Below are 17,949 nucleotides of genomic sequence, written 5' to 3' on the forward strand. Positions count from 1 at the left end.
CAGCATTATTTAAGGGTGTTATGGCCCTTAAACGGATATAGGATATAGGCCCCCCAAATCCTCAGTGAAATCAAGAAAGCTCTTCAGCTTCGGTCCTTTCTATCGCCACCCCTGGTCTTCCAGATACCTCCAGCATTTTTCAAAGATAATGGTTCTATCTTCACCAGCATATTACCCAAGGCATTTCTTTTGGGTTCTCTCAGACAATAGGTTTAGTTAGATCATTTTTATGTGATCACTGTATTTCAACATTTTCCCATATCTGGGATGATTTTAATTTCTTTCTCTTAATTCCTATCAAGAGATTTCTGGCATCTGAACGTCATTTTGTACAGACCACCTCTAAGATAGAGTTAAGTCAACCAACTAACTAACCAGTTAGAATCCATTCAGGATGCACGAGCCAGCACAGTTCATCAGGGACCTTTGCTGGTGCTTCCTTCCTTCTGCCCTGGGTCCCAGCAGGTGGGCTCTCACGGCGGCACACTCGTTCTCAAATGGAATATGAGTAGTGGTTTCCCACAGTTAAGCAGAGGCATTGAGCTCAGAAATTAATTTTTTCTCTGACTTTCTAAGCTCCGTATTTCTGAGTCATCGCTGGCCATCTGCCTTCAGAGCTTCCAGGAAACAAGGAACAGCAAAGGGAAGAAGAGCAGAACCCACGGGTCTGGGTAGCAGTTTCTGCTCTGCCTCTGAGAATCTCCAAATCACTTCTCAGTCTCTCTGGGATTCAGGACCCTCTGCTGCACTCTGAGGAGGCAGAATGAGATGGTCTCTAATGTCCCCTGCAGCCCTTGCAAGACGAGTCTCTAATTCTCCTGGGTATAAAGCCCAGATACCCAATCTGCTTTCCTTCTAGCCACTGCTTATTTGGAATCTAATGATTCTTTCCTGGGCCCAGTATCTCAGCTCATCGGGCATCACCCACCACGTGGCCCAGGTGTGTGTTGAATACCTAGTGTATTCAGGCACACATACTCACAGCAGAATCTCTTTTTCCCTGGAGAGTCTAAGATACTCCCCAACAGGGTGATTCTTCAACATGGAAATTATAGTAGAGCAATATCCTTACCAAGAACCTGTATTAACATTTCCTATCATCTGTTGAGCACCTACCATGTGCTAGGTCTTTAGTCACTGTATGTATTTCATCTCCTCTGCTCCTCCCTAAGACTCTGGAGAGAAGTATTACCCTCCATTTCAGGGATGGGCAAACCGAGGCTTGGGGAGGTCAAGCTGACTTGCTCAAGGTGAAGACACTGGTGGGTGTTATAAGTAGGATTACTAACATAGTCCATTTGGCTCCAAAGTTAATCATATCATACAAACTGCTGGCTTCCTTCTCTGTTTCCAGAGCCCTTGATTTACACCAATCTTTCCAGATTTGACCACACCCACCCCTGTATTACATCCATTTCTCCAGATCTATCTCACCCAATGGTCCATCAATTGAACAACTGATCTCTTCCAGGGCACTAACTACATCTTTCTCATCACTCTATTCCCTCCCCATCTCCCAGACCTAACTCCCAGCAGGTGTACAATATATGCTGGTTAGCTAGCATACGTCAGTATTTCAGAAACATCCTCTGCAATGAATACCATGCTGAGGAATTTTGATCAAAGAAGCCTTTTAAAAACATCATTGTAACACAGCAAGATCGACATTTGTTATACTGTCCATTACAAGCATCATCAGCTAAGCCTCTTTTTTTTCCCTGCCCCAATTTTAAAAGTTAGTTCTGATCTGTTGGGATGGGCTACATTTTTGAAGCTGTCGCTATCGCTAGACCTGTAATCATATTTCTCCCTGGGCACAGACTCAAGCACAGGAAGGTAAGATGTAATTGGTACCCAGATTCACCTGCCATCGCCTGCTTGTTAGTGTCCGAATTCATCATGCTAATGAGCACAGTCACCACTAATGCGGTCCCTGGGGTTCACTGTAGCGCTCTGGAGTCATGCTGATTCAAATCTTGATTCCTCGAGGGTCCTAAGGAGTTCTGGAATACTAGCAAAAACAAGGAACCAAACAGCACAGTGAACCTTATGCTGTCACACCCTTCCTTGTCCAGAGACCTGTCACTTTGTCTTCTGGACACCTTTGCTTGGTTATTACCAGGATAGAACTATGAAGCTCAAACAAGGCATCTTATTGACTCATTATCAGCCAAGAGGGCAGCCTCTGGGGTGAAGTGCAGGGTTTTATCTTGAACTTAGAACTTGGATACTTTTCTGCCAAGGTGGGCCAATGTTTTCTTCCTCTGACATAAGGATCAGAAAACGCCTGGGGAATCAGATGCCAGTGCCTGTACTCCTGCTAGCACTTAACCAAATCTGCATTGCCTCCCTCATGGAAATTTTTGTAATTAGGGTATTTCCTGCTTGGACTATTTGGTAAATCCCAGGTTCAGAGCTGCAGAGAACTCCGACACTTCTGCAATTAAGCATTGTGATAGCACCTACAGTAGAACTTCCAGACCACCACTGGTTCCTGTCAGCCCAGCTTCTGAAACATTACCCTGAGTCCTTCGTCTTGTCCCACTTTCCAGCCCCACCATTCTCATCCAGATCACCATCATCCCTCACCTGGACTGTTGCATTCACCTCCTAAGTGGTGTTTCAGCACTGCCCCCGACATACCAACCAGAATGATCCCTGAAAGACATAAACCAGATCGTATCGCTCCTTTGCTTAAACCTTCTCTAGTGGATTCTTACTGCATTTAAAAATAAACTCTCATCTTGCCATGGCCTATGAAGCCCTAGAGGTCTGACTCCTGCCTCCCTCCCTGACCTCTTCTCCATCCCCCTCTTCCTTGGTCACTGTGCCCCAGACTCACAGGCTTCTGGCTGTCCCTGGAACACGGCAACTGTGTTCCCACCCAAGAGGCTTTGCCCTTGCTCTTTCCTCTGCCTGGAATACACTTGTCCCTGTTCTTACAACAGCTGGCTACTTCTCACCCTGCAGGCCTACACGTCACCCTCTGTGGCTCCCCTGGACCACTTCATCTCTAGCAGCCTCCCCGTGTCCACCACACTCCGTCATGTCACCCTGGCTTACTTCCTTCATAGTGCTTACCACCTCCTGAAGTGATTGCATCTAGTGCTTGTTTCTTTTTTTAAAAAAAATCTCTTCCCTCTAGAATGTAGGGGTCTTTGTCCTTTTGGATGATGGAAATGCCTTCAGAATCTAACATAGCAGAGAAGGACAAATATCATATGATATCACTTATATGTGGAATTTAAAAAAAAAGGATACAAATTCTATTTACAAACCAAAAACAGATTCACTGACATAAAAAACAAACTGTGGTTACCAAAGGGGAAAGGGCGGGGGAGGTGGAAAAGAATCTGTAAAAAAGAAAATATATATATGTATAACTGAACTTTGCTGTACACCTGAAACTAACATTGTAAATCAACTACACATCAATAAAAAATAAAATTAAATTAAAAAAAATCTAACATAGGATCTTGCACATAGTAGGTGCTTGATACATTTTTGTTGAATGAAAGAATGAACTGTATACAATGTATACTAAGAACACGGTGTGTAATAAGAAGTTGTTAAATCAATTTGCAGTGTGGAAAGGTTTCACGGAGGAGATGATCTTTGGTTTGATTTTTGAAGCCTGAGTGGTTTCAGGCAGGTGCACAGTGGGGAGAGGAGGTGGAGTGGTCAGCAGATGTGTAATTAAATACCACCGGCCCTGCCAGTGCAAAGTACTGGGAAGGAAATGATGCTTGAGCTGAGCTGTAAAGACTGAAAAAAGGGTTCACAGGTAAAGGAAAGGAAGAGGCACTTCAAGCAGAGTAAGCATCCCAGACAAGGCACAGAGTATGAGAGAGAACCACGACAAGGCTAGAGGGGGTAATGGGGCTAGATTGTTAAAGGGCTAGCTTACTGCTAAGGATTTTGGATTTTTTCCTGAGAAAAATAGAACACTATTTTCACCGTACCATGGAAAGTAAACAAACACTCCGAATAACAACGTGGTGAGGCAGGAAGACTTGAAAAGATCTAATTTAAGTACATACATTCATATAATTATACATGTACATTGAAAACATATGTTTTGGTTAATTTTGGTTGGTCAGAGAACTTTATGCATGACTAAATTTGCAGGTTCAGATGGGTTTCTCTAACTGGTGAAGGACCAGATATTTTAATTTCCAATCTATTGTAATCAATACTTTTGGAAAATACAACAAAATTGTTATGAATGTCAAATTGCTATAAATGTTTTCCGGCACTTAGTTTATGTACTTACTTCCTCATAGTCTGGTAAGAAACATTTGGTGGACCAGCCCTGATCCATGGCCCACACTCTGAACTACATTGCTTTAGAGAGCTGAGTGGAAGGGAGGTTGTGGAGATCAGCTAGAAAGGTCCAGGCAGAAGATGGTCTGAGGACATCATTTGGTCCAGACCCCTGCCATTGGGCATGTGGGCAACTGAATCATCTATTACTCAGCATCCTCTGTTACACTTCTGTGTCCCCTGTTGACATCTAATTCTCCATGTTGTCAACAAACTCCATAAATATTGTTTGACTGAAGAATAGGCCACTTCCCAAGAAAAATGGGTGCTATTCTGCAGAAATACTTGTTATTCTTCAATGGCCACTGCCAGTTAACCCTTCAGTAGGTTGAAGAACATTACTTCGGAGACATTTTGGCTTAGGACTCAGCACATACCCATTGATGTACCAAAAGGAGGCAAAAAGTTTTAAATGTATGTAATTGTATGAATGCATGTGTTTCATTTTCAAGTGTCCCTGATACATCTTTGTTGCACGTGCAAGGGTGACACTGTGGCTCTTCATACTGTTCATTTTGCCTGGGGTGGGGACAGTAGCATGGAAGGTGGAGGCATGTTGGAATTCTAATTCTGTCATTTTACTAGTTCTATTTGGCAAATCAAGTGACATAAATTCTATGAGTTTCAGTTTCTTCATCTGAACAAATGTGAGAAATAATGCTTTCATTGTGAGTTGTTTTGAAAGTTAAATTAAATAGCCTGTGTGGAACAGCAGGCATACTGTAGGTGCTCAGTAAATGTTGGGCCCTTTACCTCATTAGTTTAGTTCTCTGTGAGTATCCTGAGCCGTGGGCTATAGGAAAAGTTTAGGCTCTCTCAATAGCCTTGAGTTATAATAAAGCATCATGGCTGGAGTCCTCAGCCTGTTAATGCTGCACAAAAGCAACAAATCCTTCATCCCAGATAACTTTGTGCAAATGCCTAGTTTCCAGCGTAGCCCATCCCTCGGGAGGCCCCTGTACAATTGGTGTGATGATAGCAAAGCTCTGGAATCTCACAAAGCTCATCCCGCCCAGGTTGTCCCTGACCACTAGGAATCAAGCTTGCTGTAGGAGAGATCTCTGCTTGGCTTTTCCCCTTCCTTCGAGCTGCATGTTAATTAGCTCCTTGGGCTGAGTTTATAGACCAGAGCCAGATATGTAAGATCAAAGGGAAACTGGACCTCAGAAAAGGAAATGAAGATTGCCTCACACTGCCTTCTGGTGACATGAATGGCAATGAATTGATGAGCAGGGCCCTCACAGGGGGCTTCGCCAGGATCTGGGTGGACTGACTCTCTTTAGAATTGTCTAAGAGGACAGAGGACTCTCCAGACCAGCATCAGCCAGTAACATTCACCCTCCAGGAAATATGTGCTTTCTGGCTGGCTTGCCAATCAAGGCAGAAGGTATGGAAAGTGAGAGCCAACAGAGCTTTGGCTCTGAATAGTGAACAAGAGAATTTCTGAGTCCCAGCAATCCCTCCAGTCTCCATGCAGAACTGCCAAGCCCTGCCCCTCCCCTGACAGGGTCTGAGGGTGGCTCATGTGTTCCCTGGGCAGCTGCTAAAGTGGCCCTGGGAATCCCGGCCCTCTCTCTGCCCAGCTGCTTGTGCTCCTCTGCTCTCTTTTCCCTGACTCTCCCATCCAGTGAAACGGGCTGTTCCTGCCTGGAGTAATTTTGGAGGTTACTGATGATACCCAACAGGAAGGGTCAGACAGACCCTGGGTCTAATCTCAGCTCCCCCACTTAGTAGGCCTCTAACCCAGTTCCCCAAGTCTCACTTTCCTCACCTGCAAAATTGTGGGTGACAACAATGCCTGTCTAAGGAAGTTGTCATGCAGTTCATTGAGATAATGCCTTAAAGTGCTTAGTGCGGTGTTTGACAAAGAGTGGATCTGCAATAAATACTAGCTCTTGTTACTGCTGGTGTTGTTTTTATTATTAACAAGCAGCTGACATGCCTGTACCCAGACCATCAAAGGTATATTAGCTTCCTAGGGCAGCTGAAAAAAGTTACCATAAACTGAATGGCTTAATATTCAAGACATTTATTCTCTCACGATTCTGGAGGCCAGAAATCTGAAACCAAGATGTCAGCAGGGTTCCACTCCCTCTAAAGGTTCTAGAGAAGAATCTCTTCCAACTTCTGGGGGCTACTGGTATTCCTTGGCTTCAGGCCACATCACTCCAATCGCTATCCTCACATTTCCTTCTCTGTGTATCTCTGTCCTCTCCTCTTCTGCCTGTCGTATCTCCCTTCGCCTTGTTCTTGTAAAGACATTTATGAAGGCATTTAAGACCCACATGGATAATCTCATATAATTTTCTCAACTCAAGATCCTTAACTTAATTGGATCTGTTACCATATAACAGATACCTTGCCATGTAAGGTAATATTCATAGGTTCTGGGGACTAGAACATGGACATAATTTTTGGAGATCACCATTAAACCCATTACAGAAGACATTTCCTGGAAGAATGGGTTTGGGAAGGAGAGATTTTGCTTGCTTCTTACTTGAAAGAGTCTTAAATCCTGACAGTATCTGATTATGCTACAAAATCAGCTGCAAAACCCTCTTTGCTATCTTTTCAGAAACCCATTCATGGCCTACCCAGCTGGACCCTAACAATCAAAGAGCGTCTATAATCACTGTGTTCCTGGAACTGTGATATCTACACAGCCTGGGGGTGAGCTGCTGGGGTGGTGGGACAGTATGGAATAGGCTACAGTGACTAGGGATGTGTAGCTGGGACAAAGGAACTCTTAAGAGAGAAAGAACATCACATTTTGATGCACATTATATGTAACAGTGGGGATGCTGGAGACCCAAGCTGTGTGTCATCCGGTCTTACCTTCTGTACCTGGATGTGAACTAAATCATGGTTAATCTTCACTCTTGATGTTATGTGGCCTTGATGCCCCTGCAACTGTTGAATAGAGTATTACTCTCAATCCCTGATCACTGGGGAGGGAGAGACACCATGGTACACAATTCAAGGAGGCATGATGTGTATTGTATTCTATGGATTTGGGGAAGATGATGTCATGAGTGTGGTGGATTTGTGTGTGCAGCGACAGCTCTGTGAGCGTGGTGCAGGCATTAGGAGAAACGGCCCTGCCTGTGAGGTCAGAGGTCTCAAGCAGTTTCCAAACCATAAGTCGGTAAGAGAAGAGGCAGAGAACCTCACCTTTCCTCACCCTGGACAAGCCCCCTGACCTTCTCTGCAAATAACCTTCTCTCTCACGGGACTCAGTGTTCTCATTGTAAAATGAGAGGGTGCAGGAGGCTAAACAGGGCCTCCAAAGATATCCCAATGTTAACCCAGCTCAATACACAACAACAAAAAGGAATCACACTTGCTAATATCACCATGAATCTCATATGAGAAAAGGGTAGCTGTCGGGAGGCTGTCCGGGCTTACAGTGCTAGATATAAGAGTTTCAAATTTTTAATTTGCACTTGAAAATGTGAATTTTATCACTGCAATAAATTCTGCTGGTATGTTTCCTTGAAGTGACAGATTCATTTCATTCATTTTTGAGAAACTATTTGCCAAATACCCAAGTCTAAATAACCGCAGAATGAGAATCTTTTTTTTAAGCAAAAATGATGTTCCTTGAAAAAAAAAATCGGCTAGTCCAGCTCATAACTCAAACAACAGCACAATTGCTTTCTCCCCAGACGACCATTGTGCTTTAGTATGAAACAGAAGTGTTTTATGCGCACTGTGATTTCCACTTCATCACACAGAGTATTAAAAAGAGGTGTACTCAGAGGTAAGGACTTCATAAAATTAATACTTCACACTGATCATCAAGAACATTCTTACATGAAACAGATATTATTCGCATGACAAGCACATGACAGTGGAGAGCACACGGACTACCAGAGCAGCTGGGCCCACTGCCTGGATTTGCACCAAGGTGCCAGGAGTTCTGTCTACACTGCTTTTGACTCATCAGTGCAAAATGCCGCAAAAATAAATAAAAATGGTGAAGTGCATGTAGCATCTTAGTGTAGCTGTGAAAATAGGTTTGACATCACGTGCTTCCTGAAAGGGTTTCAGACTCCCCATAGATCCATGGACCACATTTCGAGAATCTCTGCTCTCACCTACCTTCTAGTTCTAAGAATTCGTGAGCCTTCCCTAATATCAGATTTCCTAGATGACTTCATCTAAACCTGTCATCATAACTGGGGGCATAGAAGAGTTAAGAGTAGCTGTTACTCCTCCTTCCATTTCGATTCCAAATCAAGGGAGGTAAGTGATGGCTGGGAGTGGCAGGGGGTTGTTATTCAAAGGTGAGCACCCAGGTGAGTGGACCCAACCCCATCCTGCACTAACACTGGGTGGCAGAATGCAGAGGAAGTGGCCCCTTTCAGGGTTCCTACAGAATATCTCAGGCCCTTCCAAGTCCTTTCTGGGCAGAGTTTTCAGGAACATCCTCCTTTCTGCAGGGCTGTTTATCTCTTTCTCCAATTAATTTATCATGACATACAATACCAGCCACACGAGCTGTGATTTTTGGTCTAGATCAACCACGCCATAACTATTTATAATCCTGCAGGAAGTCATTACTCTTCTCATTTCAGGATAGCTGATTGAAAAAAAAAAACTAATTATGGCAGTTCATAGAAATGGAATTTCAATGGGTAGTGTGGGGACAGAGTGACCTGGGAAATTATTATTTTCTCTTGCACCTGGCTCTCTACCCACACAGAAGTCTTTATCACTGTCTTTCTGATTCGTGGCTTTTAAGAATTAGCTGGGATTCGGAGAACTGGGAAAGCAGGAAGAGGATGAGATTTGCATCAAGGCACAAGGTTTTTAGAGTATTAATATATCTAAATGTGTCCTAGGAGGACAGGCACTGCGGCTGCAGAGCACTGGGTGATATTTAGGAATCTGTGAAGAGTCTTTGAAATAAATGTCAGTGTAGAGACCATTCTGGTTTGGTATCAGGTTGAAACTGGTAAGATTTCCCCATAGTGAAAATAGGTAAATACACTCAATCTCAGAGCTCCCCCTCTGGAGCCATCAGGGGGCCTTCTCTAAGACCTGGAGGAGTTAGTCAAATGGATACAAAGGAGGCAAAAAGTTCTCCTAAAGAGAGCCATATAGCAAGTCTCAGTGCTGGCTGAGAATTTCTATATTCCCACACTTCCTATCAATTAGTATCTTATCTATTTCACAAATATTATTGTTTTATCATCTACCCTGTGCCTAACTGTGAGCTGAGAACTGGGAAGAACATAAAAATTATGAATATAACCTTTTATCTCGAGAAGTTTCCAGTTTTTTGAGGGAGGTAACCACAGGCACAAACAAGTATTAATACAACACATGCAGTGAGTAAAAGCCTGGCTCTTCCACTTCATAACTGTGTGATGATAGGCAAGTTTTTCAAATGTTCTGAACTTCAGCTTTCTCATCTGTAAAATGGGGATAACCCTAGAACATCCCTCACAGGGTTGTTTTGGACACTCAACGAAATAACATCGGGAGAGCCTCGTACAGAGCCTGTACTTAGCATTCAAAACCTCGGAGTCAATTGTAATAACTGTGATGTTTGAGTGCCTAAGTGATGACTTTCCATCCTAAGCGTAACCAAGAGAGCATTCTTCCCAATTTATAATTGTGGACCCTGAGTCTCAGAAAAGTGAAATAACTCATTGTCCCATGATGCCCCGCAGATGAGAATTATTGCAAAAGAGCACAGAAAAGGACAAAAATTAAAAAGATCTGGGAGCCATTAATAATTATGGTAGCCCGTCTCCAAGACGGCCCCCCAGTGAAGCGTAGTGTTGGTGCCCTAGTGTAGTCCTCTCTCACAGTGACCGGGGCTGGCCCTGTAATGACGCTGCATGATGTCAGAGGGAGGCTAAGGTCACCTAGCAGCTTCCACCTGGGTTCCTTGGGATGCTTGCTCTTTAGATGCTCCATCTGGGAGCCCAGCCACCACGCCATGAGAAGCCCAAGCCCAAGCCACTGCCCCACTTGAGCCCCCGGCCAACAACCAGCTTCAGACAGCCTTGTGTGTGTGCCATGCTGGACTTGTAACCAGGTCAAGCCTCAAGGTGACTGCAGCCTAGCTGACATTTGACTGCAACTGCTTTTGAGAAAGCCACACGAGAACTGCCTAGCTGAAGGGGTCCCAACTCACTTAGGATGCAGAACAATGCAAGGGAAACTTTCTCTCAACCTAGCAGTAAGAAGTAACTAGATAACCTAAACAATCCTACCTTTTCTGGAGCCCATCAGAGACCTGAAGTCACAAGGTAAGTAGGTTAACTTAATTCCAAAGGACAGCAAGCTCCTCCAAGAAGAGACAGGACGTGTGATCTACCTCCTACAGCAGAGCATGGGAGGCAGAGGAAGCCCCCAGAAAAGCAGGGAGGGATCCACTCTTCATTAGTTTCGTTTTTGTAAGCGTCAACTATTTTATAATTTTAAAGGGGCCTGGACTGAGAAACAGATGACTTGTGACCAAGCTCTGCGACTTTGGGAAGCACCTGCACTCCGGCCCCTGTGTCTTCTCTGTGGCCGTGGCTGCCAGCTGCCTGTGGCAGGGATCACGATGATGACCATGAGTGTGCCCTTCAGAGAGCCACAGCTGGATGGAGAAGGAAGACCACTGAGATGGGGAGGTGGGGACACTCAAGGACAGGCTGTGGCTTTGACAGACCCCACAGCTGGCAGGCCAGCAAAGGTTCCGAACACCTCCGGCCTCTCCTGCTCATTGAGATTAATGTACACAGCTTTAAACAAATCACAGATTTCCCCACATGCCTCGGTACAGACACACTCACCACGCATACACGCACACCACACACACACACACACGCAAACACACTGTGGTGAGGAAGAGCCAGGCAAAGAGACTGAGACCCACTTTACCAGCAAAGTGATCACTGATGCCAAATGACTTGACAAGTTAAATGAGGCGGAGATAATAAATCCCCTTAATGAATCTCTAAGAGGCCAAAAGAAATGGAGCTCAAGAGCCCTGAGAAAAGCAGGAATGTTTCTTGCAAAATGCCGTCTATCAAGGTTCTGCTGAATGCCAGATCCTTTTAATATTTATTTAGTATTCTTTATCTCCAACTCATACAGAACTAAAAGTTAGCTGTTACTGTCCTGTCATGCAGGTGGGAAAGCCAAGGCCAAGTGCAGAGTAGTGGTTACAACAAAGGCTGAGTCAAGCTACTGGGGTTTGAGTCTCAGCTTCACTCCTTACTATGTGACCGTGGGCAAGTCTTCTCCGTGCCTCGGTCATCTCTCCTGCAAGATGGTGATAATGATGGTACCTGCTTTTAATAAATAAGAGAGTGTATGTAAGGCATTTGGCAACTTGCCTGGCATACAGTGAGCCCTTAATGAACGTAAGCCATCATTATTAAGCCATTGTTATTTACCCAAACCACACAGCGAGGAAGAGGCTGACTCCAACATTGCACTTTCCAAAGAAATGTTCGTGGCTGTGAAAACTGTTGTGAAATATTAATAAGCTTAAATAGAATAAGATAAACAGAAGTAGAATGAACTCAGAGAGATCTTGCCCACCTGCCATGATCTCAAGGCAGCAGAACCCTGGATGACCAGATGTTTGATGAATGGTTCTCTTAGGTTCTTAATTTTATTCTTTTTTTAATTTTATTTTTACTAAAGTGTAGTTGATTACAATGTTAGTTTCAGGTGCACAGTGAAGTGATTCAGTCATGCATATATATATATATATATATGCATGCATATATTTGCATAATATTCATGCATATATATATGCATGCATATATATGTATACACACACACACACATCTTCAGATTCTTTTCCATTATAGCTTATTAGAAGAAATTGAATATAGTTCCCTGTGCTATACAGTAGGTCCTTGTTTATCTATTTCATATATAGTAGTGTGTATCTGTTGATTTCAAACTCCTAATTTTCCCCTCCCCCCTTTCCCTATTGGTATAGGTTCTCCCTCTCTCTCTTTTTTTTCTTTTAGTGGTAGCCCCAGGTGATTGAGACCCCCCGTCTGATGTAATCTCATTCCATTCTGGTAAATTGAGTAACTAAGGCTCTTCAAAGTACAATATATGCTGTATTTGCTCTGTAAATTTAAGAACATCAAAGCAAAACAAGACTCCTGAATAAGACAGGATTATAAGCCTCTCTTTCAGCCCTCTGTGGAACATAGGTTGTCAAAGAGATAAAAAGACATCAATTGACAGACGAACAGATAAACAAAATGTATATATAGTACAAAGGAATATCATTCAGTCGTAAGAAGGAAAGGAATTCTGACACGTGCTACAACATGACTGAACCAACATGAAGACATTATGTTAAGTGAAATAAGCCAGTCACAAAAAGACAAATACTGTAGGATTTCATGTATTTGAGGTACTTAGAATTATCAAATTCATAGAGACAGAAGGTAGAATGGTGGCTGCCACGGTTTAGGGGGAGGAGGGAATGGAAAATCAGTGTTTTAATAGGTACACGCTTTCAGTTTTGCAAGATGAAAAGAGTTCTGTGGGTGGATGGCGGTGATGGCAGCACAACAATGTGAAGCTACTTAGTGCCACTGACCAGGACATTTAAAGGTAGTTGAGAAGGTAAATTTTCTGTTTTGTGTATTCCACTGCAGCTAAATTTTTTTTAAAGACAGAGAATATGAAATTTAGATGAGACTAAGATATAATCATAATAAAACATAAAATATTTCTGAGTTTCTTGTTCTAAGACAGACTTGGAACGGATTGTTGATGAGTTAGCCTGGTGGATGCTAAGAGATCAATAAATTCTAAGATTCTTCAAGCTTTTTATTTCTCTTCAATGCCAATAGACATAGCTATTAGGGGATGGGCTTTAGGAATTATTACACCTGTGACTGAGGGCTGGAAAAGAAACCAGATAATCAGTTGCCAAGGATATTGTAAACGGAGTGATTTCCAAGGGAGTATCCATTATGAAAATCTAAATAGAGGAGGCAGGCAGGGAGGGGTCAACTTCCATCAGCTGTTCATTGAAGGCCTCTGAGTACCTAGCACTGAACAGGGCACTTTTGGGAAATAAAAATTATAAGGTCGATTTCTGTACTGAAGGAGATAGCATCAGGCCAAAAGACATGATAATTTTATATAATCAGGACCCCATTCATTGCTAGGTTGTGTGGACTTATTATAAGTTTCAAAAGAGATAAGGATATGAGGATTTTTATTGTGCCAGCTTGGCTAGACTAGAAAAGTGTTTCCCAGAATTCTCCCCTCTGAGTAGTTCCGAGTTAGCATTGGTCACAAGTGAAGGCTGCAATATTTGGAAGCAATTATTATGATCTGGTGGTCCTAGTGGACCAGAACCAGATGCTGGTGCATCTCACACATGTTGTCACTGATCCACTGGCTCTCATTGTTGCTGGGGGGTAGCAGCTCCTCCTCCAGCATCTCTGAATCTAGGATGGAAGCACATGCAGCTTTGTGACAAAGAGCACCAGCTTCTTCTGGAGTTCACCAACATCATCAGGGTTAGAGGCAGCAAGAGAAAGATGCAAGTTCCAGCTTGTCCTTATGCATTCCAATTTGCCTTCATGGATTCTAGGCTGTCTTTGTGGGTTATTTGTCCTCACTCTGCTCCACTTCACACCCATCTTTTTCTCCCAACTGCTAGCCTTGCTGATCTACAGTAACTTTAAGCCCAGCACCACAAGTAGAAGGAAGTCTTACAAGGCTTGTTCACCACCTCCCCTGGGTGTGTAAGGTCTAATGTCTGTGATATATCCCTTACTCCATTTCACTCCTGGAGGCTCTGCTGCCCTAATAGAACCATGACTGAGGGAGCATGGCACAGTACAGTCAGGGAAATGAAGTTTCCATATGAACTCAGCCTCTAAAGCTTAGATTTTTAAATCATCAACATGCTAACCACTTTCTTTCTTTTTTTGAATACATTTTTATTAAAATTTTATCTATAGCCAAGTTCAGTTGAATGTTAGGGAAGTATAACTTAAATATCGAATAACTGAACAACCTTAGTAAAAGGTTCTATGGTTTTGGAAGAACACATGCAGTTACACAAATAAACATGATCAAAATCAAGTCATAGGGCAATTCAATAACCCAACTCAATTAAATCCATTATTTATTTTTTTTTTTTGCTAACCACTTTCCAATGCTGCTTTCCAAACATCACTCATTCGTGCCTGTGGGATGGACTTTGTTCTATTACAAGCCAATGTTATTTCCATCTTAGTTCATACCAACCCCTAAGGTATATTCCTGAGCCGATCCCAGGTAACCTTTTTACAATCTGCTTGATGCCCAGAACTTTATGATTCATAAACATCAGTAAAGGCTATAAAACCCACCAGAAAAAGGTGGGGAAAATTTAAAGCAACAATATTCATATAGTTTAGTATAATCATTTAGGCTTTGGGGTTACAACTGAAAATGAATCCTGACTCTGCACTTGCTAATCACTGGGCGTTAGCCAAGTTGCTTAACTTTCCGAGCTTTAGTTTCCCTGTCTGTAAAATGGGACGATAATCTCTTCATTGTTGGGTTTCTGTGATGATAAAATAAGAAAATGTGTATAAAGTACATTCTCTAGTGCTTTTTAAGTGCTCAGTAATACACCAGATATGTGTGTGTGTGCACATGTACACACAGACACACACACACAGAAACACACCTCTCCATGAGGACTATGCTGGGGGAGTTCCAGTATTTTGGTCACCATGTCTCATCTCCAGTAACTGAGATGCTTATTATGTAATGAATAGTGGATGGATGGATGGTGATTTTTCGCTTCGCTAATCATCTCCAGAATAGAAGAGCCAATGGGGAAGAAATGGACCTGAAAATCACGACTTTTAAATGGAAGTTAAGTACCTACAGAGAAATCACTCAAAACTGCCACAGCATTACGCTCTGCCAGGTTTTTGTCCTTGGTTCCCCAGGGTTTGTTCTTCAAGCATCACACTGTTCTGTCTCCTTCATAGACTTTTATGGTCTTCAAATCCCTTTTATGAACATAATGCCGTTAGGTCTTTGCAAGATCTCTGTAATAGTCCACTAAGGAAGGACCATGGATATCAGTGCCCCCATCTTACAATCAAGGGAATGAGCTTTAGAGAAACTGAGCTGTCTGTTCTGATAACTAAGCAAGGGTTGGTTCCATCATGAACCACGGCCTGACCAATGTCGCTAAGCAGGGATCAAAACAAAACAAAACAAAAACCATGCTGGCCATAAGGAAAGCTGCTTTTCCATCATAGCAAAATTATGGAGACTATATCTCAGTCTCATGTAACAAATGTGATACTGGATTAATGAATGGTAACAACTGCCTGGCCCATGACACAAGGCGCAGGGGCATAGAGGAGGCGGGGGTGTGAGCTGAAGTAAGACAGGTCCAGATACTGAAGATGCACAATAGTGCAGGAGGCAGGGTGACAAAGATGTGACCACTCTTGCCCTGCCCAGGAGAAAACCTCAACCCAAAGGCCCCAGATGCATTTCAGCCTCCAACCCTCTGCTGACTTTGGTCCCTGCCTGAAGTTCCCTTTCTGCTCCCACGTCTAGACACATTGTCCAGCTCTAGAGTTCTGTTCTGTTTCCCTGAATATTATGGCCCACAGTCATCATCACCACCATGCCCCTGAACTGCTACATTTGTCTACGAGACTCAGATCCTTCTTCAATCAGCCCATAAGTATTAACTGCCCTTTGCATGCAGAGTTTGGTGCTAAGTGCTGGAGGCAGAAGTGTAGGATTCTGTTCAGGGTGCCAGGAGGTGCAGATGGACATTATCTCCTCAACACAAGGTAGATTTGGGTCAGCGCTGAAAGAGATGCAAATAAAAAAAGAACAGGACCACGGAGAAAGAAAAGATTTCATACATAACCATGTGTCCTATTTTCCACACTACACTGCAAAGTCCCTCCTTCATTCATTCATTCACTGAAGAAATGGTTATGGAGTGCACTAATCCAGATGTTTAAGATGTTTCAGTGAACAAAGCACACAAAAACCCATCAGTGAGGTGATGTTTTCATGAACACATGAAAGAGGTAAGGAGACAATCACGTGGAATATGACAACTCATAGTAAGTGCATGGAAGAGCAATTCAGTGCAAAGGCCCTGAGGTGAGTGTGTCTCTGGGCTCATGGGGACGTCAGAGAGGCTGAAGCTGAGCCAGCATAGGAGAGGAGGAGGAGGAGGGATCGAAAGGTAATAGACGAGCCATGAGAGGACATGAGCTTTTAGTCTGAGTGCATCAGGGAACCACAGGAGATTTTGTGTTGGAAAGGAAAATGGTGTAGCTTGCATTCAAAGGTTATAGTAAACCACAGGAGACAGATGATGCTGGCTTCCACCAGATGGAAGCAGAGAAATAGCTTTAAATTTCATTTCCCTTCCTAGTACTTAGGCCCATCGCCGACATATGATGGATGTGGGAATTTTTTTAAAAGGATCGATAGGATTGAACTAAAACAAAAACCTAAAAAGCCCTTTGGATCTGAGCTCCAGCCAAGTGCCAGGTCCACCACTGAAGGCAAATGCTAAGTGAGGCCATGCACCTGCCTTCATCAGGCAGAACTGGGATGGTGCTAACCAAGCTGCATCTTTTTAAAATTGTGGTAAGCTATATATAACATAAAATGTATAATTTAAAAAATTTTTTAGCAGAAGTATAGTTGACTTACAATATTATATTAGCTTTAGGTATGCAACATAATTATTTGATATTTTTATCGATTATGAACCACACAAGGTTATTATAAAATTATTGATATAATACAATATATCCCTGTGACTTATTTTATAACTGGTAGTTTGTACCCTTCAATCGCCTTCACTTACATCATCTCTCCCACCTCCCCTCTAGCAACCACTAGTTTGTTCTCTGCATCTGTTTTGATATGTTTGTTCATTTGTTTTGTTTTTTAAATTCCACATATAAGTAAAAACATGCAGTATTTGTCTTTCTCTGTCTGACTTACTTCACTTAGCATAATACCCTCCACAACCACCCATGTTGTTGCAAATGGCAAGATTTCATTCTTTTTTATGGATAAGTTACATTCCACTGTATATTTATACCATATCTTCTTTATCCATTCATCTATCGATGGGCATTTAGGTTGTTTCCACATACTGGCTATTGTAAATAATGAGGCAATGAACATTGGGGTGGATGTATCTTTTCAAATGAGTGTCTTCATTTTCTTCAGATAAATATCCAGGAGTAAAAGCGCTGGATCATGTAGTAGTTCTATTGTTTTGATGAACCTCCAGACTGTTTTCCACAGTGGCTGCTCCAGTTTACATTCCTACCAATAGGGCACAAGTGTTTCCTTTTCTCCATATCCTCACCAATACTTTTTTCTTACCTTCTTTATGATAGCCATTCTGACAGGTATGAAGTGATATCTCATTATGATTTGATTTGCATTTGTCTGATGATTAATGATGTTGAGCATCTTTTCATGTGCCTGTTGGCCATCTGTATATCTTCTTTGAAAAATGCTTATTGAGGTCCTCTGCCCATTTTTTAATCAGATTGTTTGGTTTTTTGATAATGAGTTGTATGCATTTTTTATCATTGAGAGCTGAGTGGGCAGTCCTGACAGCAGTGAGCA

General features: G+C 42.7%; 1 long non-coding RNA gene across 2 annotated transcripts in view; it reads right to left on the minus strand.

Moving 5' to 3' along the window:
- Window positions 1-1,827: 1,827 nt before the first annotated feature.
- Window positions 1,828-17,949, minus strand: part of LOC140689129 (uncharacterized) — a 38,208-nt gene continuing 22,086 nt past the window's right edge. The window contains exons 4-6 of one of the 2 annotated variants that reach the window (XR_012064008.1): window positions 3,082-3,192; window positions 2,590-2,658; window positions 1,828-2,011 (exon numbers count right to left, since the gene is read on the minus strand). This is a non-coding gene — a long non-coding RNA (uncharacterized lncRNA). The remainder of the gene's footprint in view (window positions 2,012-2,589; window positions 2,659-3,081; window positions 3,193-17,949) is intronic. The other variant, XR_012064009.1, reaches the window with a different exon arrangement.

Source organism: Vicugna pacos, chromosome 25, assembly GCF_048564905.1.
Source record: "Vicugna pacos chromosome 25, VicPac4, whole genome shotgun sequence".
In the NCBI taxonomy this organism is placed as follows: Eukaryota; Metazoa; Chordata; class Mammalia; order Artiodactyla; family Camelidae; genus Vicugna; species Vicugna pacos.